Below are 27,899 nucleotides of genomic sequence, written 5' to 3' on the forward strand. Positions count from 1 at the left end.
TTGGATATAACAGCCCATTGAGACACTATCCTTGGGTGGAATTGACACTGATCACATTTCAAGGTAGGTTTATGGTCAGGTAACAAAATGTTTATGTACTCATACACAGCAATAGCAGAAAAATTCTACTTTCTTTTTTTTTTTTTCTGATAAGAAGAAACCTCCAAGGACGTATCTGTGGCCCCTTGAGAGCTTCTGGTTGTTTTTCACGTCTGCCTGTATTCACTTCTTCCCTCCATTCCTTCTCTGAATGATCTGTAGGTAAATACCTCAAAATTATTCACAGCATTGTAGTCTCAGCACTGTATTGCTATAGGATGTCATGCTGGGTTGAAGGGTGAGATTTTAGAGGCACAGGGGAATGAAACAAGGTGGCCAATATCACATAGGCAGTTAGTGAGCGGAGGAACCCTCTGAGTTCCTTCCTTCTTGTGGTCATTAGGGAGTGAACATGGACTTGGTTTCAATTAAGGCTTGTGCTGACATCCAATGTCTATTGAAGGACTTTGTGCATATTGCACAATGCTCTTCTGGTTGGGATAGCTTCCTCTGGGTTAGGTGACCCGGTATCCTACTGGAGTCTTTCCTCCAAAATGGGTGGGAAGCAGAGGGTTTTTGTTTGTTTGTTTGTTTCAAGTATATAAGGGAAGAAATCCACTGTTCCTAAAGGAGAAGAGAATTCCTATTCCCAAGTATTTCTTGCAGAGAGAAACACATGTCCACTGGGCTGCTGAGCTCAGGTACTCTGTGAAAGGGAGCTGGGAGTTTGGGCCTTATCCTCAAAGAATAATCGAAAATACTTGCACTCTGCACTGGGTGATCTCACAGTCCTCTCTATCGGTATCTCTGTGGATATGGCTTTTCAGAATCTGCCAGCACCTTGGAAAGACTTCAAACCACATCTTTTCGGCAATGACCTGAGTTTACATGGTCTCTCTGTGACAGCAGCCAAGTGATCTGGCCCGGATTTTTGTTCCATGCCTGAACTCATTCTTTGCTGATAAAGTTAAACCTATTCTGATTGCCTATTTTTGCATCTTGTGCATTCCACAGGGAATTCCACAAGTTCAGGATAGCTCTCACTCAGTACTGCTCTATTTGAAAATGCTACATGGAATCCTGGTTACCACCACCAAGGCTTGTACATCTCTGCCTGTTTTCCTGAAAATTGATCTCCCAACTCATTTAGCCAGGTCATCTAGTTTTGTTCTGAGGTTAAATGTACTCAAAGTAAGAAGAGATATTTTCCCTCTGTATTTATTAGATGAAAGTATTGTGGCCGAAGACATGTCCTGGGGACATACTTTCCTGCTACCCCTTCCCTTTCCTGGTGCACATCTGCTCTGAAGCACACAGCACACTGTAACACTGCAACGTGTCAGAAGGAAGCTGTAATGAGGTGTGATAAGGCCTAGTTCCAATCCTGTATTTAACTTCCCGTTTGCATTTAGGCAAATCTTTAAAATCTCTTTAAACTGCAGGTTCCTCATATCAAGCTCAAAGAGATGTCCAGTGTGCTGTGTGGGCAATATATGTAAGAGTGTTTAAAAACATTTTAAAAGGCAGATTAGTACAAGTATAGAGTAGTTTTTGACATAGAGTGGTATACGGCAGTTATAGAACAGTCATTGCTTTTCATTTTGTCTGTGTTTCCTCCCCTTCTTTTTATTTCTGCTGGCTCATCCCTTTTTTCAACTTGCTTGAATTAGTGACATCCAGCTATACATCAGGTATATGGCAAGTCCTGGGAATTGAAGATTAATAACACAGCTCTCTATTCTTCAATAGCTTATAACCCCATCATAGAGACCCACCAAACCAGTGATTACCCTGTGAACACCCTGACAAGGGCATCTAAATGAGCTGTTAGCATCAGACAAGTCTTCCTGGATGAGTTGATATTTCAAATGAGGTTTGAAGGAAAGGATGCAGGAGATAACAAGTTGAAGAAGAAATTGCTCCATTAAAAGAGAATGGTGCATACAAATGCTCGTGGATAACACAGCATTAAGTATTTGGGAACCTAAATCAGCTGGCATTGCAGCAGCACAATGTATTGGAGAGACAGGGCCGGGAATGAGGCTAGAATGATGGTCAGGGCCCTCACCAGTGATATTAAAAATCTTAGTCTTTATCCAAGGCTTAAACAATGACTTGTTTAAGGAGAGATCAAATCTGTGTCTTGCATGTGTGCATGCCTGTGGGTTGTGGGGACCAATTGCCATATAATATTTTTCATTTTGAGATGATCCATTTGTACTCTCTATCCTCAAATATATAAATTAACTGGTTCAGTGATGTCCTTCAAGGTGATTGAAGTTTTAATCCATCATAAAATGAGAGTAATTTGAATTTCTTAAAATTGGTAGGTGTTTCAGTGGCCTGGCTTGAATTAGTGATTTGATTAAAATCCAAATGTGAGGAAATAGAACTTCACACTCCCAAACCACAAGCACAATAGCCATTCAACTGGACTCATTAGGGCAGTTGTAGTCATTATGTCATGGGACAAATAGGTGTGGTGACTAACTTAAATGACCATTCATGGCATTTATTTTAAAAGAACTGAATTTGAAAAACACTTGTAATGGCTCACTCAGTCATGAATAAAGACACATTAATTTTCACTTAACAAAATATTTAATTCCCTTAAATAATTTCAAAATAAAATGCAGCCATCATGATGAAAAATGGCCCTCCAAAAATAATGATGATTATGATTAGATATTAATCATGATAGAGATTATGGACCATCACATTACTTTGCTCAATATATTGACTCTGCTCTGTCAATTTCTAGGCTTTCCATATTTTTTAGCTATTCTAATGGTAAAAATTAATTTATGGAAATTAATTTATATCTAAATGAAAGTAAACCAATTAACAATAGGAAGCTTTTAAGGGAAAGGTTTTTAATTATTGCCAGTGTTATTTTTAAAGGCTTGTGATTTCTATTAAATTTTTCCAACCCCTGTTTCTGTAATTTATTGGTGCTAAAGACAGTATTTTATTAATTCAGCAATGAAGATTCATTGTATGTTCTGTACTCACAAATTATTTGGTTTTCTTTCTCCTTTTCCTTCCCTTCCTCTTTTTCTACCTCTTTCTTCTTTTACTATTCATTACATGTAATCTTTTTTTACCCCCATACAATCTTTGGCACTGATTTTTGTCAAGCTTTTGGAAATCATTTCAAAGCCTCTTCTTGCTTATTTTTGGATACAGAGTTTCACCCCATGGGAATTAATTTCCTGACCTCTCCCGACTTTTAATAACTAACACACCCACTCTAACCGACATCTATCCAGCTACAGTCTATTCATAATCTTGGAAATTAGTTGAGATTACTTAAAAATATTTGTCTATTATTAACGTAGGAATAGCAACTTAGGCACATTTCTGGGTATTTCCTTTTTCAGGTCAAATTGAACAAGTTCTGTGCCTTATGCTCCAAGAGACCCACAATAAATAATTTCATAATTTTTCAAACCAGAGACCCATGTAGAGGTACGTAATGATTCTTCATTTGAAACCAGTACACATGTAGTTATAAGAATCTTTTACTTCTCAGTAAAGCAATTAGTAGCAACATTAAATCCAAGGCCTTTTTATTTTTGTTTTTTAATGACAAGCATTTTTACCATGCATTTCCAACTTTTTGGCTGGAACTACGCTCAGTGCTCTGCAATTTATATTTTAGCCTCTATAATGTTAGATATTAATATATGCATGAAGAGTTGTAGTGAATGTAATTACAGTGGCAAAATGATAAACACATAGCTATTTTGCCTGGTAATATTATGTATTTTAACAGGTTTATTTGTTCAACAGTTCTAACTTTAATTACATTTTGCCATTTGGGATTTTTAGACATACAACAATCATAGCTCTTCTCTGGCTATTAGTCTAAGAAGATTGCATTCATTATAAAAATAATCCGTATTTGTTTATTTAATTTTTTTTCTTAATGCTATGCAAGTGAACTAAGAAATGATAACTTTCTGTGCTGCTGGTATTATGTGACTCATTTGAATGCTAAACAAATCATTCCCCATTCCTACCTGTGGCAGTGAAAGATGCTCAACAGGGCTTTTGCCCCAGGACTGCTCAGTCTTAGGGACTGTGCTGTATACTCTCACACAGACATGGAGCTAGTCCTCAAAACCTTGGTTCTAGATCACTCTGAAAATACCAAATGCTTTGGGAAGCAAGCTAACAAAAAATAAACAGGGAATGGGTACTGAAGCTAACAAATAGGTGCAGAGGGCCAGTCTCCGTAACAGTCAAGCTCAGTCCTTTTGTGCTCAACCGCAGCAAAATAACCTCTGAAATTATTCCCTGCCATGGAGTGAACAGAAGACCTGGGTAAATCTCAAGAAGGTGAGAGAGTGAGCATGGGGTGAGCTCATGTTACATCAGTGAAGATTCCAGAAAGCATACTGATAGCTCTTTTGCAAAGTGACTATTATATGATGTGTTCATTATGTTCATGCTTATGCAGAATGCAATTCAGCTTTTAGTTCCAAAAGCCTTTTTCTGCTTTCCATCCCCAGATACTTATTCGGGAATCTACCTCTGCAATACTCTTTCAGCGAAGCCAAATTATTCCTGCAGTGAATTCTTTTGATAAAAGCAGATTTTTTTTCTAGGTTTGGCCAAAAGATACGTTCTATTTGGTTTACACAATGTTATTGTTGGAAGTATGACTTACATGCAGTCAAATGCGCAGATCTGGTGTTTGACTTGATGAATTGTACTTATGTATATACCCATGTAACGACCTCTCAGATCAAGAAGTAGAATATTTCTGACTCCCCAGATGGCTCTCTCATATCTCTCTTCAGCACTCCCCCATTCCACAGGATAACTTGTATAGAATTTAATTTATAAAAGTAGATTTAAGGTTAAAAAGATGGTGATGACTTTTGATAATATTGCAATCAATTTTTAGTATTTTGACATCCAGGTATTTAAGTACAACTCTTTATCCCTGATAAATAGAACTGCAAAACACATTTTAATGAAAGAGACAAAAGTTCTTCCTCATTCATTTGTTAAACATATATTGTAATATATAAAATGTGTTAGAGGCTAGAAATATAAAGATTAAAAACAACAACACACACTGCAGACTCTGGCCTGAAGGGGTTTGCACTTAGGTGCCCTCGGGCTATGATTTTAGCTATGGTTGCAAATATGCATATGTGTATTTGTGCACATGCTACACATACACACACATGCACAGCTTCTATTTATTTTATTCTGCTTTTCCACATATGTAAAACTAAAATGAGATAAGATGATGTGTTCATCATGTTGGATGAACCAGAGTGGCCTTAATAACTTCTTCCCCACCCAGGCTTGAAGTTAAAAGCAGCCTATAAAAGCCACCAGATCAGCAAGCATGTTCTGAATCTGATAGTTGTACTCTAGTTTCTTTAGTTTGCACCCTACTGTCTTGGGATGGAATCTGCCTTTGTGCCTACCTTTTTAGTCTGATGTTCATTTGGACCATCTTCTTGGTTCTTGATAACACCTTTTCTTTGTACATTGTGTTTTTGTTCTCTCTTGGCCCATGCTCTGAAGCCCATGGCCATCCCCTCAGACAACTCTGGCTGCTGGCACCCCATTGTGGATTGCACTCTTAACTGTTACTTAAACAAAAATAGAGTTTTGATGGCAGGCTTGTGTTCTAAGTAACAAGATTCTCTTGGCATAAATACTTGCATTTACAATAATTTTTTTAGTTCTCTTGTTTCTTCCAGAAAATACAACATTTTCTTGGGGAATTATCTTTCCAAGGAACTTTCCTTGGAATTCTCTTAGAGAAGTTCTTTCTGATTTAACAAGTGGGCACGTCTGATTCTCTTTTCTTGGACAGGTTTTCTTCATACCTTTGCATTATGGTGCATTGTAGTGAAATTCCTGTTTGTAATAACATGGGCTTTTAATGTGGCCAACAATTCCCAATTACTAAAACACACACACTCCCACACTCATATACTCATAATATCTTAATGTTTTTTGCAGCTGTTGTTTATCCATGAATTATTATTGCAGTGCTTAACCGGAGATAGAAACTCACCATGAGCTTATCAACTTTTCCTCTTCAGAAGTTTTACTTCAGTTTGAAAGAAAACGCAACTGATGAAACTAATTGCTGTCTGTCATAAATTATAGGTATCTGACATTCATTACAAGGAAAGAAACAGTCAAATATCATGGGACTCATATTTATTTATGTCTATATTATCTGTAGATATTATAGATAATATATATGTATACTTTGACAGAGAAGGAAGAACACCACTCTGGAGTGTTTAATCTACCATAGTTTGATATTGTCTTTCTTGTTTGTGCCAATTTGAATTACTTGGTTCTGTTTTTCGGTTATCTGCGATTAGTGTGCTATTTATTTCCAGAATAGAGGAGACTGAAGCTTACTCTATGTACACAAAAGAATACTGTACCCATTCAGTCATGTACAAATAGAAAGAGTTATCTCATGGAAAATTCATTTTTTTTCTTGTTTTGGTACTTTTCTTGAAGTTTTAGAATATGTTCTACTTTTGTCTGTGACACAAATTTTGGATCTTTTGATACTCTGGAGGACACACTGCAGTTGAGCCTGCAAACTGATAACTATCTTTTTGGTGGCACCCTGTCTTGGTCATTACTGACATCAAAGCACATTCTTCCTCCATCCTGATAGGTACATAACATATGGGGTGCAGCTTGCAGTGTGTAAAATATACCATGCAGATATGGACATAAAAATAGACGCATTAACCAATGGAACAGGATAGAGAACCTAGAAACAAACCTGTGCATTTATGGTCGATTGATTCTCAACAAAGATGCCAAAAACATACAATAAAAAAGGACAGTTTGTTTGATAAGTGGTGTTGGAAAACTAGATATCCACAAGCAGAAAAATGAAATTGGATTCTTATCTAACACCATATGCAAATATCAACACAAAACAAATTAAACACTTAAATGTAAGACATGAACTGTGAAACTACTAAAAGAAAACAAAGAGGATATACTTTACTACATTCATCTGAGCAAAGATTTCTTAGATAGGATCACAAAACCATAGTCAACAAAGAAAAATAAACAAATCAGATTGCATCAAACTAAACAGCTTCTGCACAGCAAAGGAAACAATAGAGCTAAGAGATAGTTCGTGGAGTGGGAGAAAATATTTGCAAGCCATATAAGTGGCTAATACCCAAAACATATAAGGAACTCAATGCAATAGCAAGAAAACAAATAATCCAATAAAAATTGGGCAAAGGACCTCAATAGACACTTATCAAAAGAAGACATATGTGGCTGCCAGATATATTAAAAAATGTTCATCATCACTATCATCAAGAAAATGCAAATTAATACCACAATGAGATATCACCCCACACCTGTTAGAATGGCTATCATCAAAAAGACCAAAGATAAATGTTGGCGAGGGAGTGCCGACAAGGGAACCCTTATGCAATGTTGGTGGAAATGTCAATTAATACAGCCATTATGGAAAACGGTATGGAGACCCCTCAGAAAACTAAAAATGTATCTACCATATGATCCTTCAATCCCACTGGCAGTATATAGTCAAAGGAATTGAAATCCGTATTCCAAAGATACCTGCACTCTCATGTTCATTGAAGCATTATTCATAATGGGTAAGATATGGAAGCACTCTGTGTCCATCAAGGAATGAATGGATCAGGAAAATGTGGTATATATGCACAATGAAATACTATTCAGCCTTAAAAAAAGGGAAAATCCCTGTGATCCCAGCACCTTGGGAGGCCGAGGAGGCAGATCATGAGGTCAGGAGATCAAGACCACCCTGGCTAACACGGTGAAACCCTGTCTCTACTAAAAATACAAAAAATTAGGCGGGCGTGGTGGTGGGTGCCTGGAGTCCCAGCTACTAGGGAGGCTGAGGGAGGAGAATGGCGTGAACCTGGGAAGGTGGAGCTTGCAGTGAGCAGAGATCGGGCCACTGCACTCCAGGCTGGGGGACAGAGCGAGACTCTGTCTCAAAAAAAAAAAAAAAAAAAAAAAAACACGGAAAATCCTCTCATTTTTAACAACATGGATAAACCTGGAGGACATTATGCTAAGTGAAATAAGCCAGGCACAGAAAGGCAAATACTGCATCATCTCACACATACGAGGAATCTAAAAACGTTGAAATTGTAGAAGTAGAGAGTAGAATGATGTTACTAGAAGCTGGGGAAAGGGAGTGGTTGGAAAAAAGGGGGTTGTTGATCAGAGGGTACAAAGTTTCAGTTAGACAGGAGGAATAAGCTTTAGAGATCTATCACATAGAATTGTGACTATAATAATAATAGAGTTGTTAAAAGCATACATTTTGAATGTTTCAACGCACACAAAAATGACAAGTATGTGAAGTGATGGATTTGTTAACTAGCCTGATTGTAAACATATATCAAAACATCACATTGTACCTCATAAATATATACAGTTAGTATTTGTCCACAAAAATAAAATTCAAAAAAATAACCAAAAAGAAAAAAAATACCAGGCTAGTCATTTGTTCATCTTACCATTAAACTGGTGGGTTTTTTTGAAAATAGGTATTTTCTGAGGAATCAAATCAAATAGAATTTGAAACATTAATGAAATAATTTAAAATAATTCTTTAGGAAAAATTAAGTTTTTGAGAAAAGCGCATTGTTGCTTAATTTTGTGAAGATGATTCACTGCCTTTGGTTTTGAGTTTTGTATTTTACAGAGCATAACAAGGAAGTCAGTATTCCCTTTGTGTGTTCTTAAAATCTTTTAGAAACTGAATGTTATTGTTTCATAAATGTATTTTGAATCTAGTCATTTCAAATGCTGTGAGGTATAGATAATAAACCCCTGGTTTCTGACATTCTCTTCTACATAATTGAGTTGTTTGAGCAGTTATTTCTCATGTTTGCTTTACACATTTGTGACTTCTTTATCGATTTCATTTTTTTCAACATTTTGGTACACCAGACTTTATTACCGGAGAATAAGTTGAATTTTTCCCATATTTGCTAGAGTGAAATAAGAGTAAATTGCTGCAATATTCCCATTTCAATATGAGTATGTCCTTATGGTTTTTTCAGTATGTTTAAATATTTCCTTAAACATTTTAACCAGAGTTCTCTTTGGAGCATCCTTGACATATTGATATGTAAGAATCATTTTTCTTTTCAAGTTACACATAACAGTTTAATGAACATATATATGTAAAATTAACATTTTTCTTCAAAAGCAAAATTAGTAAGAGTGCACATGAGCAGAAATGAGAAGGAAAGGAGAAAGATACAATAATTCCACTTTAAATTATTTTCTGATATTATTGGAACTTTTTAAAAATGTAAAGCTGGCTAATTTGGCCTATTATGTGCTACAGTCTGTGAATTGCTATGAAAGCTGGCATTTAGTCCCTGATTACATACAGGGATAAAGGGCTATGCTACCGTGGTCCTACATAGACTACAAGGACTACCATGGGCCACAGAACATTGAAGGAAAAATAGGTGAAGAGAGGCAGTGAAGAGATAAGTTCCCTACCTTGCACCCTCTAAGAGTTCTCTTTGGACTTGTGGAAGAGAACAGCTCATACACATGCTATGTGTAAATAACAAAAACATAAAACTGAAGAAAGGTCCTTGTAAGAAACCGTTTTTGTGTGTCATCATTTTTCTGCTTTGCACAGGCCAACACTTACAATGAGTATATTTCTGGGTAAAGCAAGCATGAAGAAAGACTACAATACAAATTCCATAAAAGGCTATAGAGTGTATGAAATTCATGACCAATACTGACTACACCAAAATCTTAATTTTGCACCCAGATAATTCTTAGCATTTTAACTAAATACAGCTTAGCTCACACTAAGTGATTCTGCATGTCCTAGTTAAAATTAGGAACAACATGAAAACTAGTTAAGTGGGTTCCTACAAAACAGTGTAAAGAGAAAGTCCTCTCACTGACAAGCAATTAATATATAAGCACAAAACCCATATTTGTACTGTCAAAATTACAAATGATATTCAACAATCATTTTTTGCTGGGTGAAGTTTCAATCACCAGCTAACTTCAAAATTTTAGTTTAAAGAAGGAGAAACAGTTGTTTGGTCTAAAGAGGAGAGAGATTGTTTTATCAAAAGCCCAAGTCACGCCTGTGAATAAAATGAGTAAATAAAATAAAATTTCTTGCTTCATTTGTGTGCTTTATGTAAGTTAATAATGAAAAACTGGCTATACCCAGAATCTAGCAGGTCTTAATAATATAGTTATTAGTAATTAGCTGATAGATATTATATATTTATTCATACCTATTGTCTTAAGCACAAGTATCAGACTTCTTTTCAGATAAAAAAATGAATTCATTGTTTGGATTTTGAAACAGCAACATGGCATAGCCTATAATTAATAAAGATGTTGAAAATTATAAGCAGATTCCAATGTAAGCCATCCCTGTAACAAATGCAAAAACACATACATACTTTATAAATTATTCTGTGTTCTTAAGTTCAAAAAATTAATACAAATTTATATTGTAGAATCAACACACATTTTTATTGTAGAAATTAAAATTTTTTCAATAACGTATTTAAAGTAACATATTCTCAGAAGTTTATACTTTATAAAAAATAGCCACGACTGACTTGTTTTAAATTATTCTGGTGATTACTATACTTAGAAATTTATCCAAATGTTTTTTCATATTACCATTTTCTGCTTAGGCATTGAATTACTGGTGCAATTATATGAAAAAATATACATATATATGTATATATATATGAAAAAATTATATGAAAAAATATACAACTGGACTCTTGAAAGAAGTAACCAAAGAATTTATACAGATAGCTGAAAGTAAAGGTGGCTTACTGGAATCTTCAAATAATCTCAACACTCTCCTGTTTCCTCTGTAGGACTGGGGACACTCAGAGGTCCTCAGGTTAGTGGCTTGTGTTTGTAGTGGGCGTGTCTAGATTCACAAAGCCCTAGTTGTCAGTCTGGGATGTCAGTGTTTAGAACGCAGCAAGTTTATAGAAAGACAAGCAGGAGGTGGGGTGGTCAGGGCATGAGGGTAATCAGAAGTTACACCGCTATCTCCAAACCCCTGGCTTTACGTAGTGAGAGGGATTGGTGATAGCACAACCCTATGGAAAATGTTTCTGAAACAGGACCCTCAACTTGAGCCCCAATCCTTTTATCTCACCCTATTCCTTACAGGTTCTGTAACTTTGGATAAGACTCTTAACCACTCTAAATCTTATTTTACTTACCGTTAAAACAGGAATAATAGTTGTTGCCTTTTAGGGTTGTTGTAAGAATAATATAAAGTTATAAATGTTTAGTTCAGTGTCAGTTGTAGAGTAAGGACTCAATAAACGGTAGCTATTACATTATAGCTATTTTATTTCCCTTTGTAGGCTATGTAAAGCATCTATTTACTTATTCAGAGGTATCTATGTCCAAAGTTTGGCTTGACATGAATTTCTGTGATTATCAGATAGCAGCATATTCATTATGGAGGGATTAGCCAATAAATAACACCCAGTTGACATTTGGGAAAATGTTCTGAAAATCACAGAAGGCTGAAATTTAGGGAAACATACTGAACATCACATTAACCATTATATATAAAAACATGTCATTAGGCTTTAAGGAAGAAGGAATGCTGCTGGTGTTGGATTTGAAGTGCCATTTTGATGCCATAAAAACTAGGAACCTCCCTACAGGTGTATGATCAATTGAGTGGCGTAAGATGGGGCTCGAGGAAGACTTTCCTGATGGTTGTTTGATGGTCAGCAGAATCTAGGAGAGTAAGAAATAAGAATCTCCAATTGAGAAGTTTACACAAGTAATAGAGTCTTATTTTCTGACATTATGGACCTAATTTTCCTTTAGACTGGCCAGTGTAGGTCCTTAGAGATATTGACTTACAGAGATAATGGCCCTCTTCTAGATGCCATGTATTAACAATGTGAATACTTTGGGATTCTTCTGCATACCATGTATGGTCTCAGAGAAAGTCATGAACTATCAACAATTTTATAATTTTCTTGTGTATTTCTTTCCTTTTTTATTATACTTTAAGTTCTGGGACACAAGCGCAGAACATGCAGGTTTGTTACATAGGTATACACGTGCCATGGTGGTTTGCTGCACCCATCAACCCATCATCTACATTAGGTATTCCTCCTAATGCTATCCCTCCCCTAGCCCCCCACCCCATGGCAGGCCCCAGTGTGTGATGTTCTTGTGTATTTCTAAAGCACTAAACTTTTTTTTCTTGAGAAACCTGTTAGCTAGAATTTGTAAATTTTGCCAATGAAAGAACCAGGGAACCAAAGTATCCACGCAGATTTACAAAGCAAATCTTTGCAAAGCTAAGCCTCACAACTTTTGAGCCACTGCTTTAATTCCCACTCTCATCACTTTGGTCATACAGACCCTTTTGAACAAAATGGAGCATACTCATATTTATAACCCATCACACCAACTTCTTGGAAATCCAAGTAGAATTTGATGTACCTATGTGTTTCCCAGAATTGCTTAGTGAGGCAGTTTCTGGCTATGACCAAAATTGAAAACATATAAGTATTCAAACAGGACCAAATGCTATTGCCACCCAACTTAGAGCAGCAAATGTTGGAAAGAATAGAAGACTCTTTTTGGATGTTTTCCCACTGGCTTCCAAAGACAGTGGATAAGCAATGTATGAATACCCAAACATTTGGGTTTTTATCTTCATTAAATCCTTATACAAACTTTTAAATCCTGTCCACCACTCATTTATCTACACAATGTATTTGGAAACAATAAAGGAAAATCAATGAGGCATTTAGTTGGCAGGAGCATAGAACCTGAATTCAATGGTTGGCTTTGAAAAGCATGACTATAGCTGTGCTGCTGAGACATTCCACTGGGAAAGGAAACCTGATGATATTCCAGGAGAGTGTGTTGCATTTGGTGTCAGTGGAAATGGAAGGACTAAAGTTTGTGAGTGAATCTCCAGCAACACACCATTTCTCATCTTGAACTTAATCAGCTGAGCTGATAAAATGGATGCCACACAAGCAATACAGGATGCTACGATATGAGATTTACTTTGGGTACTCCATAATACATAGGGACCTGCCAACAGTATTTGGGGTAATTAGGAAGCCCAGTCTCTCTAATAACAGCATAGACATGTAAATAAAGTGACAGTGTAAAGCTTGTGGCAGTAATTTATTCAATTCACAAGTATGGTGAGAGAGACAGAGAGAAAGAGAGAGCTCTTGGTGTTGGATGCTAACATAAGAGAACCCAGAAATAGACCCACAAGAAATACACCTGATATTTTTCACACAGGTTCATAAGAAATTCAATGGAGGAAAGACTACTTTTTCAACCAATAGTGCTAAAGCAGGTGGAGTTCAGAAGAAAGAAAAAAAAATACCTCAAATTAAACTCATACCTTATAAAAAATTAATTCAAAATGGATCATAGGCTTAAATTAAAAACGTAAAACTGTAATTTTTTTTAAGACAGGGTCTGGCTCTGTCCCCCAGGTTGCAGTGCAGTGGCGTGATCTCGGCTTACTGTGACCTCCACCTCCCGGGCTCAAGCAATCCTCTTGGCTCGGCCTCCTGAGTAGCTGGGACTACAGGTGCCTGCCACCATGCCCAACTTTTTTTTTTTTTTTTTGTAGAGGTGGAATTTTGCTATGTTGCCCAGGCTGGTCTGGAAATTCTGAGCTCAAGCGATCTTCCCACCTTGGCTTCTCAAAGTGTGTAAAACTTTTAGAGAAAAACAGAAGAAAATCTTTGAGACCTAGAGCTAAGCAATCAGTTTTCAGACTTGACACCAAAAGTGTGATTCATAAGAGAAAATTTCATTAAATTAGAGATCATCGAATTAGAAAAAAAAAAACTAAATAACTTTTGGATCGTGAAAGACCTTTTGAAGAGGATGTAGTAAAAGAATGGGTGGAAATATTTGGAAACCACATATACTACAAATGACTGCATATCTAGAATATATAAAGAACTCTCAAATCTAAATAGTAATGAACAAAAAATGTAATTAGAAAACATTTAAAAGGCATGAATAGATTATTTCACCTGAGAGGATGTATAATCTGCAACCAAGCACATGAGAAGATATTCAACATCATTAGCCATGAGAAAAATGCAATCTAAAACCACAATGAAATATAACCATGAGATATCAACATGACGAAAATTTAAAAAAATAGTGAAAATAGTAAATGCTGGTGAGGATGCAGAGAATCTCTCATGCATGGCTAATAGAAATGTCAAATGGTATAGTCACTCTAAAAAGAATATGAAAGTTTCTTACAAAACTACATATGTAACTACCATGTGACCAAGCAGTTGCATGCCTGGGCGTTTCTCCCAGATAAATGAAAACTTATGTTCCACAAAAAACCTTTATGAAAATGTTTGAAGTGGCTTTATTCAAAATAACTCCAAACTGGAAACAACACAATTGTCCTGCCGTGGGTGAATGGTTAAACAAACTGTGGTACTGTACCATGGAAAAGTATCACCTTGCAGTCATGTGATAGGGGGCAGTCCAGCCTACATTGAAAGAGATAGATGAAATCAGCACCATTCTTTTGGAAATCAATCTGGTTACATCATATAAGTTCACAATACACACACCACATAACTGTACTATTCTACTGGTGGGTGTTCTTTCTGTTCAAACTGTAACACATGTTCATAGAAAGTCATACAATAATGCTTATTGCAGTGTTGTGTGTGATAGCAAACAAAAACCAAAACAGATTTTAAAAAGGAAATGAATGAACTAGATCTACGAGTGTTATCATGTAAAAATTTCAAGAACACAAAATTGAATAAGAAAAGTCAATTGCCAAAAGAGATATACAATAAGATGCCAAACGCGTATAATGATCAACACTCAGAATCATGTGGCTAGATAAATAGATGATAGATTGACTGAATAAAAGATAAGAGTCTGAGCACAGAAAAATGGATAGGAATGATACACAGCAACTTCAAAATAGTAGTTTGTCTAGGGAACAAGAGATTAGAAAAATAGGGAGTAAGGCTGTAGCTAATTCTATAATGTTTTATGTCTTTTAAGAAAGATCTAAAGCAAATAATTCAAACCATGTTAACATCTGCTTAATCTCAGTGGTAGGTACATAGATATCTGTTACTTTGTTTTTATGTATTGAAAATATTTAACAATTTTAAAAGAAAGAAAAAGGAGGCAAGCAGGAAAGAAAGAGGCAATTTGCTGGTAGAAATTTTATAAGTAATAAACCTGTACCTTCCCCATGGCAGTTTTATTTTATCCTTCTATCTCCTAAAGCAGTAATCTGGAGAATAAAATGTTTCTCTGTGAGATTTCAATGAAGGAGGGGGAAGGCGACACGTCTTCAAAGTGACAGGTTGGGGTGGGGTAGGGGGAGGTGACATCTCTCAAGCCTCCTTCGTTGTGGCTGCACCCTTAGGTCAGGACAGCTGGGATATTGCTGGCATTTTTAGCAGAAGTCACCTTGGCAGGCTCGTAAGAGCAGTTCCCTCTGGTTGGCAAACATATTCAAGAGTGCTCACACTTGCCTGTTCAGGTCTTTTCCTTATGGGCTTGTGAAGGTCAGCAGGATGGGCGAGTACTCATCTCCTCCCAACCTTGACAGCTTGTAGAAACATGCCAAGTGTGGTCGTCAACGTGTTCTTTAAACCACCGCAAAGTCCTGACACAAATGATAGCTTTTTCTTCTCCTTGGTGATTATTCATCAAAATATTGTATACAAAATAATTAAGTTCTCACATAATTTCCAGACTATTTTGTGAACTTGGGCCCTGGTTGCCTTTTTTTTTTCTTTTTTGCCTTCCAAACTGTTCTTACTGTTCTTGTTTCCATTGCCCACTTCTATTCCCAAACAGCAAACAGAGACTTTAGCTGGGTCGTAGAACATTTCCTTTTGGAATACATGAGATAACATTTCTAAATCTGCCACTAGATCTCTCAGCTAAGGCAGATCCTCAAATTAATAAACGCTTAGTTGTTCCATCTATAGAATTCATTATAAAATAGATATATAAAACAGACTATAAATGCAATTGTTTTCGATGAAGATTAAACAAAGTAAGTTAATACCAAATACAGAAATTATGTACATATCTATATATTTGTCATTAGTTATGAGAGTAATTACAATCCTATCTCTCAGAAACATCATGACCTTAAATAAAAACAACATTGCAAACAAAGGAGTCAGAATGTCTACTGGAGTAAGAGAAATTTTGATTTAAAAAAGCAATTTTACACTGACAAAAACAACACGAACATTCTAGAAAGTATTTTGAAATGCACTTGAGAAGCTTGAATCCAAAGAAAATCAGTAAAATCATGGTTGAAACATAATCTCTGGAACCAGACCCACTGGGCTGGGATGCTCATTCAATATTTATTTGTTACACAATCTTGAGCAATTTACTTCACTATCTTGTGCCTCAGTTTCCTCATAGGGTTGTTGAGAGGCTTAAATACATGAAGTCCTTAGAATAGCACCTGGCACATACACAATGTATTGGTCTTTTTGATATGTCAACTTGACTAAGCTGCAATCTCTAGTTGTTCAATCAAACACTAATCTAGGTGTTGCTGTGAAGGGCCTTTGTAGATGTGATTAAAGTCCATAATAAGTTGATTTTTAAGTAAGGGAGATAGTCCTAGATAACCTGGTGAGTTTGATTTGATCAGTTGAAAGGCTTTAAAAGCAGAACTGAAGATTCTCTGAAACAGAAGAAATTCTACCTGTGGATAGCAACTTCTGCTCATGGCTGAGTTCCAGCCTGCCCTCCCTGATGGCCTGCCCTGTGGATTTTTGAACTTGCCACCATCACATAAGCCAGTATTTTGCAACAAATCTCTCACTCTATATGTCTTCTTTGCTTCTCTGGTTGAATGCTGACTGACACACCCATATAGCGCTGTAAAATACAGCACTAAAAAAAATACGATTATTTTAGGTGAGCACTTTACCTGAGTAAGTCTGCTCAGGAATAGGAAGGCACACACAAAAATATCTGAAGGGAAGCTAGTTCCTAGTAACTGAGAGAGCCAATGAGCAGGTTCTTAAATTCTTCTCCCACCATGAGACCAAGGGTTGGGCATCTTTCTCCCTCAGTCAGTCCTGGCCTCACCCCGACCCATCCTTCCCATATGAGAAGAAACTCTGGGGGCAATGAATCATTCCTCACAAGACCTCAAGAGTTATCTTTGTGACTTTAAAAATTGTAGTATAGTTTTCAACAAACTACAAAATGTTTATTTTTTTTTTCTATTTAACTACCTGATTTAATTGTAAAGGCCTTGAATTTTTTTTTAGATGGAGTCTTGCTCTCTTGTCCAGGCTGGAGTGCAGTGGTATGATCTTGGCTCACTACAACCTCCACCTCCCAGGTTCAAGCAATTCTCCTGCCTCAGCCTCCCAAGTAGCTGAGATTACAGGCGCCCACCACCAGGCTGGCTAATTTTTGTATTTTTAGTACACACAGGGTTTCTCCATGCTGGCCAGGCTGGTCTCGACCTCCTGACCTCAGGTGATCCTCCTGCCTCGGCCTCCGGAAGTGTTAGGATTACAGGTGTAAGCCAACCGTGCCCAGCCTTTTGAAATTCTTGAGAAAAAATTCCATCTTATCTCCTCATACAGAGTGGATTTTTTTTTTTTTTTTTTATGATTGGGGCATGGTCATAAAACCTGGTTGGTGTGGGGCTCTGTCTGCCAGGGTATGCTTGACTACTTAGAATTTGAAAAGTGGGTAATTCTTGAATCCACCAGGGTGGTTGAAAAATGCACTCTACCATTACGGAAAAGAGGATTCTTCTAATATGGGGTCATTTTCCAAGTTGGTCACAAATGTGACAGTGTGGAACTATGGTTTGACAGCTGGCTTAATTTTGCTCAGCACTCTGTGTGTACGTATGTGTGTGTGTGGTAAGCATATTCTGTTCTGTTGAGAATCATTTCCTTTCTTTCCACTTGGTTTTCTTTGACCTGCTCAGAACATCTTTACATTAATGTATTCTTCCCATTAATAGCAGTTGCTGACAATTGACTCAGTGCAATTCCTCCATAGAGGGCAAGTGGGGAAAGAAGGTGAACTCTTGAGCTTTCACCAAGGCCCACACTTAGATTTGTGCAAATGGATTAATGAAATACATGAATACCTTCTCCTTTGTGCCTATATTTTACTCACATTGTTAAGCTCTATTTTGAATGAAAGAGATTGAACTACAATGACGTATTAAATATAGCAACATTCAGCACTATAGGTTACACCTAGAAATAAGGTAAATCTGTACTTGTAAATATTATCATTTGCATCAATCTTAGGCCAAATGATAAAATCTGCCTACTCTTGCTGGAATCAATCCTTGGAGGTTCTCCACCCTTCCAATCTTACAAACTTTCTCAACTATAAACACTTTACTCCAGGAAATGATCTGAAATAATCAGTTCCAAGGCATTTATGAAATAGTGTCAATTAATCACTGTTAAGAGTTGGGGAGAAGCAATTTTTAAGTCTTCCCTTTGATTGTATAAAGAGTTTCACAACATTAGTTTAAGTGTGTAGTATAAAGAGGACGTCGGAAGAGAAGCCCTTTATTTTTCAGGCAGGGAAGATTATTCCCAGCCCCTTGGGTGCAGCAGCTATATTGACACAGAGAAGCACAAAGCAAAGATGAATAGCCTGGATTCAAGTCATGTATTGACAATAAGTGTATGCCTCTGGGTAAGTCATTTCACTCCCTGAGCTTCAGGTTCAGTTTCATGATCTGCAAAATAGTTGTCATGTACCTACTTTATAGGGTTATGTTGAAATTTTAAAATAATTGCTTACTTTACAATTCTTTGTAAGTTGTAAGCTCTCTGTAAATACAAAGACCTATTTTTCTATCTGTAAACCCATTGACATCTCCTCCCAGGATGCCTCTGCTTCCAGCCAAGAGCTCACTCTCCAAAAGGCTAGAAATCAGAAAAGCTGTGGCTTAACAAGTCCTTACTAAGTGCCAGGTACTGTTCTGAACACTTCAGTTGAATAACTCATTTAATCAGCACAACAACCCTACCAGGTAGGTAATATCTGTATCATCATCTGCATTTTTCAGAGAAGGAAACGGAAGCATGGAAAGATTAAGTAATATACCTAGGTTTACATATCTTGGAAGTTATGGCACTGGAATTTGAATCCAGGTGTGCTGGTTTGAAAGCAGAGCTGTAACAACTCCACTCTACCATGATAAGTATAAATCAAATAATCCTATGATTTAACAATATTCAATTCTGCTGTAGAAAATAAGAAAAGTAAGAAGGATAGATAAAACTAGATAAAGGTGAAAGTAACTTGGGAGATAGGCTGGGCATAAAGTGAGCAGATCCTATGTGTTCAGAAGATGGATAGGATGGAATGGAAGGGCCAAGTGGGCAATGAATATTACTGAGGCTTTACCTGAGCCATTCATGGGTGACACCCATTCTGGCCCATATATCCTGTGTCTGGAAATACAGATAAAATTGTAGCTGCTCATCATGCTAACTGGCAAGCTACAGGTATTGGCCAGATAGACTTACCCTGTGTGCTTCAGAGCGTGCAACTGTGTGTTGACTCCAGGTGTCTTCCATCTGCTGAGACCCCTGGCTCAAATTTCTGCTCTGACCTTTACAACTCCATCACCCACAGGGAATTCTGATATGGTACAGAGATGGGACATATGAACATTGTGTACCCCAGGATTCAGGTAATGTTGTCCTCCCACCCCACTAGGATGTTACCCCTAGATTATTAACACCCTATTTATTCTCCTTACTCTTACTGTATTTTTTAAATTAATTTAATAACCAGTGTGATAATTTGCTCTGTGAGCCTGTCTGTTCTGTGACCTCTGGGATAGCTTAAATATTGGTATACTTGGCAGTTACTTGGAATTTCATTTTCCACAGGATGCCCTAAATTTCACTATAGTCAGTAATTTCAAGTTCTCCTACTACCAAGCTACTAGTAAGTAATAAAAAAATTAATTTTTATAACCTCCATTCCTTTAGCCACTTGGTGACATTGAAAATGAAGCTAGTAATGATTATGATGACCATGAAGTTGATGTGATGGTTTTTCATGTTTTTTGCATATATGATACCCAAGAACATTGCTGGGTTGTTTGCATGCACCATTTCATTTTATCCTTGCAACAATCTCCTTAGCTGCTTATCATTAGTATCCTGATTTCGAAGATGGGGAACATCAACATAGTTGAGTAGTTGGCCCAATGCCATACATGCATTTCATGGCTGAACAGGAAGTCAAACCGGGTCTGACTCCAGAGTTGCCCATTCAGTCATTGGTCAGTGGTATTAATACATCTAAGCTCCCCAAATCAAGTGCACACTTACAGAAAAAGATCAATATGAGAAGGACTTGGAGACCCCACAAGTTGAAACAATAGCCTTTGGTAAACAAGAGTTGACAGTATAATGTACTTATCTGAGCACTTCAAAATACATGTACCTGAGAACTTAGAAAGAAAATAAATTTTAAGTAACTCTTTGAAAGCACCATTTAAAAACGGGTACATTTTGCCTACTAGCTGCTGAAGGCAATGATCTCCAGAAGGGAAAACAGGGGACCATGAAAAAGATCTTTCAATTTTTATTTTCACAATTCTGCATTCTATACAAGGCTATATAATTTGATGTCCTTTTAGAAACAATAAACAGAGGGAAAGAAATATCATTTACATCTCCAAATATGTTGCTGGTGGGCCAGGACAGATTTTCATATATCTGAGGAAGCTTAAGCTTCAGAGACCCTTCCAAGAACTTGTACTTATTATAAGTTTGGATTTGTCATTTTGTATAAGCTTCTGGCCCCTCAAAAAAATGTAATTGCCTTATGAAGACGTAGTTGGTAACAGAAAAATACCAAAATATAAACAATTCAGTTAGAGTATCTTGCTTAGTATTGCCATCAAACAGTGCTATGAGACAATGCCAGCACATTTAAAATTCTTTTAAAATAACTTTAAATATAGCTGAAAATAACTTTAAAAATGATTTTCAAACATTTAATTTCTTTTAGTAATTTAAGATAAATATTAAAGGGCAGCATGTTTCCTATTGTTTGTTTTCTTTCTCTGCTCTTTTGATTCCTTTTTCCTCCAAATGCATCTGCTTTTTCATAGAAGGCAGAAAAGATGGCAAGGCAATTTCAGCAGGGAATTTTATGCAGATGCAGTATTTATGATGGTTGTCCTGGGGAGAGTCTGTGATTAATGATCACATATAACCTGGTTCAATATCTATATTTTTAAAGTAGGCTTCCTCATTGGCAGCAATGTACTACAAAGTGGACTAGACATCGAAAGATCTCTTAATCCGAGGACATAGACCAATGGGTCAGTTGGGTACTGTTTATAACCTTTAAGATCAATGGTTTTGAAGGTCATGCGTGGTACACATTTATTTAGCCTGCCAGTAGTAAGTCTGCTTCCTGGATATGTTAACAAAATTGCTAACATTAACAATTTTCTTTACCCGGCATTTGGATGCTACTTATTTTTCCAAACAATGAGTTTTAAGACAGATTCATCATCCCTACCTAGATCGTAGGGACACTCAACCACAGTATTCCTCTGACTTTCAGTTTCTTCACTCTAGAAATTAGCCAGGAACTCATGTAATTGAGAAGATAATTATGCGTAAGAAGCAGCAACAGGAACAACCATAGCAATAGGAGACCCTCCAAAGTGAGGTTATTAGAGAAGTGCATTAGACTCACACCTCCTCGGAATATCTTTTAATTTTATGTTTTGTTTGATTTTTGTTTCAGATTCCTGCCACTTCAGGTTTTTTGCCTGCCTTTGGGAGGCCTCAAGCTAGTGGTTCTATACTCTGGTTGCACTTTAGAAATACCTGGGAGAGCTTTTAAAAAATGCTTTAGCAGGGCCATATGTCTAGAGATTTTGTCCAATTGGTAGAGTCCAAGCATTAGTATTTCTAAACGGCTTTGCAGAGGACTCTGATGTGTAGCAGGGTTGAGGTCACTCCTCTGAGCCATGACTAACATTACACTGCTCTTCCAATGTTCTACAGTGTATTTCTCCCCTTGGGTGGCCCTTATCCTCTCCTCTCCCTTCACTCTTCCTTTCAGTAAACCTCTCTTATGCTCTATTTCATCGTCATTCAAGAAACATTTATTACATGCACACATATGTTTATTGCAGCACTGTCCACAATAGCAAAGACTTGGAACGAACCCCAAAGCCCATCAATGATAGACTAGATAAAGAAAATATGGCACAGATACACCATGGAATACTATGCAACCATAAAAAAGGATGAGTTCATGTCCTTTGCAGGGACATGGATGAAGCTGGAAACCATCATTCTCAGCAAACTAACACAAGAACAGAAAACCAAACGCCGCATGTTCTCACTAATAAGTGGTAGCTGAACAGTGAGAACCTGTGGACACAGAGAGGGGAACATCACACACCAGGGCCTGTCGGAGGGTAGGGGGCTAGGGGAGGGGTAGCCTTAGGATAAATACCTAATGTAGATGACGGGTTGATGGGTGCAGCAAACCACCATGACACGTGTATGCCTAGGTAACAAACCTGCATGTTCTGCACATGTATCCCAGAACTTAAAGTATAATTTTAAAAAATTTCCAAAAGTGAAAATAATAATAATAATAAAAGGCCTAGAGAACAACAACAACAAAAGAAACATTTATTACGTATTTTAAAACTATCTGACACTGGACTAACATTGGGGATATAAATAAATAAATAAAAATAATGATAATGGAAATACAGGCACTGTCTTTGAAGCGTCAGAGTTAATCAAGTAGATGATTGGAAGCCAACCATCCTGATTTGTCTGGGGCTGGGAGTGCATTTGTGGGGAGTACCTTAGATGTGCAACTTTCAGTGCTAAAACCAGGAAAGCCCTGGGAGCACTGGGCCAAGTTGCTCACCCTAACTAGGAAACAATGAGGAATGGAAGAACTCTGTCTGGAGGGCTGAGGAAAGATTATGAATGTGGCTATACAAACCCAGTTGACCTCCTGTCTTGAAACATGAATAAGTACAGTATTTGCTTTGTACATTAGAGTGGAAGAATGAAAGGCATTAAAAATGCCCATAGTGGCAATGGCAGCATTGAAGATGTTCATATTTTTATAGTTACTTAAATTTTTCCCCGTTGAGAAGTCTAACTTTTTAACTCAGTATTTTCGAAACCTCTATGTTGTCATAGAATTTGTTCATCCAAGACTTAAATATCTCCTAGACCCACTATTTTGGGAAATGCTGGAGAAGGGTAGTTCACAGAAATGAGAATGGAGAAAGGGCAGAGATAGGCTGGGGACAGGAGTTAGAAGGACATACTAAGAAGTTTGAAATTTTTCTATGGGTAATTAGGAGTTTTGAGTTTTTAAATGGGAAAATAGTCTCGAAAGTGTTTAGTTTTAAAAACTAAAACTCTTTCTTCAAAGTTTTTTTTTTTTAACTTCCCTTAAGATGCCTGTTCACTGTGGGTCTCATGTAGATGGTTAGCCTTGAGTGGGGTTTATCACAGCTTTGGGTTGGATTCTCAAGCAACCTGAGCCTGGGAAGAAGCAGTTTTGGAAAGGTCCTTCCTATGTCTTTCTGCACAGGGGACTAGAGGAGAAAGAGACTGGGGGAAAAAATGAAGAAGTTAGTAGGTGGTCAGTTTACCTGTGTGAAAAATGATAAGGGATGAACTAAGATACTGGTTGCAATTAGAAAGGAAATAAAGTTTCAGAAATTTATATCAAGGGTACTATTAATAATAAAAGGGAAGTAATAATGTTTGTTTTTAAATCCCCTGGCTTCAAAGTAGAAGGTAGAAGAGAAGATTTGAAATTTTCCCAACACAAAGTTTTAACAAATATTTGAGGTGAGGGATATCCTAATTACCCCGATTTGATTATTACACATTGTATGCATGTAGGAAATATCACATGTACCCCATTAATGTCTACAACAATTATGTATACATTTAAAAATAATAACAAAGAAAAGATTTATAAATAGGCATGTATTAGTAGTCAATTTATTTCTATTGCTGAACAGTATTCCATTATGAGGATTTACTACAATTTGTTTATCCATTCACCAGCTGATGGATATTTGGATATTCCCAGGTTTCAGCAATTATGCATAAGGCTACAATACATATTAAAAAAATAGACGAATAAATTCTCTGTCTTCAAATTCGTAGAGGGTAGGATTCCAAATAAAAACCCAAGAGCCAGTTAAATTTAATTTCAAATGAACAACAAAGTGTTTGAGTATGTAAGTATGTCTTAGGCAATATTTTTTTCTAAATCCTAAAAGAGGATGAATTCACATTTTAAATTTCCATCTCATCTGATGGAGAGATAACGACTCTCCAGAAAGATATGCTTCCTCCCTAAAAAAGGGTTGTATCAACATGAGATACAGTGCAGTCCACTCTCTGAGTAACAGGTGCTTCAAATGGGCTACACAGGCCTCTGTTGGTGGACAGAGATAAAAAACTGAACTTAGTAGTTGCTATAATCATTTATGAGGTTTTTGCTATGAACAGTCCTGTAGATCCAAACTTTTATTACTTACGTCAAACAGGAGAATCACCTCATCCCAGGCATATTATTCCGATAGTGGTATGCTATAAAATAATACGCTAACATGGAGACCTGGCAATCGCATGTATATTTAGTGAAATCGGGGGGGAAATTCAGAAAACATTACTTTCAGTGAATTTTCAAGTATTGGCTGTTTGTAATTCAAGCTATTTTAAATTAAAACTATGGCCAAGGAATGTATGGGTACTCGGTGATTATTTTAGAGTTGGAGTCTACTCCTAGCATGTCTATTTTCCTTTCAATTGATGATTCCTCTCAGATTACATATGCTGGGGCATGCAGTTAGGGGAGGCTGCGTCCCTAGCATGCTGATGGCTAGACCATGATAGGGACACAATATTCTGACATAGATCTTTGTGGTAGTTTGCTAACAGCCTCTCGTTCTTCTCGTGTCCCTGTGTATTAGACTTCGTTCCCTTACCCATCCAGGAGGGAACCTATTAATCTACCCTTTGAATATGAAGTACCTGTGACTGGCTTCCACAGATAGACTGTATGGAAAGTGAAACTGCATAAGTTCTAGAGCTTAAGCCTGAAGACCCCATGTGGCTTCTGCCCTTATCCTTCCATACCTGTGGCTGAGTTGTCAAAAATATCGGTTCTGAAAAGGGACAGGCCCATGGCTGGGAACTTTCTGTTTGGAAAACCTATAGTGGGAGGGCTCCAAGGATACAATATGGGAAAATGTGACTGTTAACTCAGAAGTTTAGGCTACAGGGTGAAACACCACTTACATAGAAGGAGACCAGCCTTCTAAGTGGTTTTATTGAATACACTAAAATAATCTTTCTCAAACACAGTATTGAGATGCTATTCCTTTGCTTTAGATATTTCAATAACCAGATCCACCCCTAATATTTGCAATGGTTTAGGCCAAGAGAACAAATGTAAATCCACATAGATATGGATAAAAATAGAAAAGTTATACAACAATTTAACAAACTCTAAATAGAATAAATCATTTTGTAAGAAAGATGCCTTCCTGTTGACAAAATCTAAACATACATTTAAGCTAAGGTTTTTATATGAAGTCAGAGGAATAATAAAAACAGCTGAAGTGTGTTTTCTTCATGCATGTCTGAGTATTCTGATATAGTTCAATGATTTTAGGCTAAGAAAATGAAAACACAAAATGTATAAGCTTGTTAGATATTAATTCTGTAATATTAATCTTAGGAAAATCACTAATTGTGGTAGGTATTCTAATCAAAATGTTCACATATTAATAATTTGTTCAAGTGACAACAATGATATAAATTATAAATACTAAAAATGTACAAAATTAATTTTGAATATATTTTCATTATTTATCTAAAGTAAATGTAAAAAATGAAAATTATTTTTCATATGTCTTTTCAAAGAAGACTTTTCTCCAAAAACATTAAAGTTATCTATTATAATTAAAATGCAAATAAATAAATTCTAATAAGGGAATATCACAATATTAAATAAGATATTTTTAAATAAAGCCTGTACTCTCATCAAACAGTTTTGGAGCTGGGAAGCCACGAGGAAGAGAAGCAAGTCACTGGGCCAAAAGTCCCACTCAACTGTCACACACCCAGAATAAGGTCCAGGTGAGCCCAGCTATGCCCAGGTGGGCCCAGCCCCCAAGGGACCCCCCCCCCCCAGCTGAACATAGCCTCCAGAAAGAGCACAGGCAAGATGAGCAAAAGAATCAATTGGCCAATACACAGAACTGAAACAAATACTCCTATATTATTTGGAATCTGAGACAGTATCATTCCCATGTACACATGCAGAAAGGATGCTGAGCATAAATGGGTTGCCCAGCATAATACAATCACTACAGGCAGGCACCATGATTTTAAACAAAATCTCTGTAATTCTTTGCCTTTTCTGCTGTATCTTAGGAAGCTGCAGAGAATCTTCAGAATATTAAGGAAAACTGTAATTGGATTGAGATGAACCCTTTGGCCCAAAGATTTTATCTGTCAGGTAAAGTCAATCCTTATTTTTAGATTCTCTGACTCTTGTAGAAAATTAAATGCAAATTTTTATTTGGCACTGACTGTAGGAATGAATGTGTGTCAAATGAACTAAATCAGATAACATTAAGAAGTATTTAGCAAAAGGCTTAGAACTAGCATAAATATTATTTCACTTTCTAGCTGCACACATATAGACCTGGCCAAAAATTAAAATTCATTACATTCAGTGAAACCATATGTATCTGGTTTATAAAACTTATTATCCAAGGTATAATTAATCCAGCATATTAAATTAACAGACAGATATTTGTTGAGCTCATACTGTGCAAGAGGCTCTGTGTTGGATGCTGTATCACATGTTCCATCTGAAAAAACAGTGGATAACTTCTTTTCACTGGCTTAGATTTCTGGAACTATGTGGATATTTTACTTAGGTGGTAATAATAATGAATGAGAGCCCTTGATTAAATGTTGTGCTCGAAGGTATGTGAATCATTGGCCATCCATGTATCAAACAAAACATATTCCTGCTTTATATATTTTGCCCAGAAATATATTGATAATACTGTTTATCCATTTCAAATAGAACTTAAGAGGGACCTACATTTTATTTTATACTCTTTAGTTATGTGAATATTTCTTTATTCTGTACATTTATTTATATTAAAAAATAAGTTTAAAAAGTGTATGTTTTCAGAAGCTAACATATTTAAGATCTGTGTATATCTTTTGAAATTATTATTGTATGAGCATTTATTTATATTATATTATATACTTTTATTTTTGTATTGATTTTCTAGGGCTGCCATAAAATGTCACAGACTGGAGAGCTTTTAAACAATAGAGATTTAATTTCTCACAGTTCTGGAGGTTGAGTGTCCAAGATCAAGGTGTTGGCAGGTTTGGTTTCTCCTGAGGCCTCTCTTTTTGGCTTGCGGATAGCTGCCATCTCTCTGTGTCCTCACATGGTGTGTGCACATCCCTGGTGGCTGTTCGTGTGTCCAAATTTCCTCTTCTTATGAGGACATCAATCGGATAGGATTAGCACCAACTCTAACAACCTCACTTAGCCTGACTCACCTCTTTAAAGTCTATCTGTCCACACGCAGTCACATTCTGAGGTTCTGAGGGTTAGGACTTCAACATATAAATTTGGAGGTAACACAAAAACTAGGGAGGGACATAATATAACCCGTAGCAATTTTTATTATCTTATTTACAACAGAA

At 36.7% G+C, this 27,899-nt stretch overlaps 1 long non-coding RNA gene across 3 annotated transcripts in view; it reads left to right on the plus strand.

Moving 5' to 3' along the window:
* LOC117980539 (uncharacterized) overlaps nucleotides 1–27,899 on the plus strand; it is a 74,685-nt gene that overhangs the window by 22,360 nt on the left and 24,426 nt on the right. Inside the window, exons 7-8 of one of the 3 annotated variants that reach the window (XR_010112386.1) lie at nucleotides 158–261; nucleotides 3,420–3,507. The exons of the other annotated variants lie outside the window; for them this stretch is intronic. This is a non-coding gene — a long non-coding RNA (uncharacterized LOC117980539). The remainder of the gene's footprint in view (nucleotides 1–157; nucleotides 262–3,419; nucleotides 3,508–27,899) is intronic. 3 annotated transcript variants of the gene reach the window in all.

This window comes from Pan paniscus, chromosome 5 (assembly GCF_029289425.2).
Source record: "Pan paniscus chromosome 5, NHGRI_mPanPan1-v2.0_pri, whole genome shotgun sequence".
Taxonomy (NCBI): domain Eukaryota; kingdom Metazoa; phylum Chordata; class Mammalia; order Primates; family Hominidae; genus Pan; species Pan paniscus.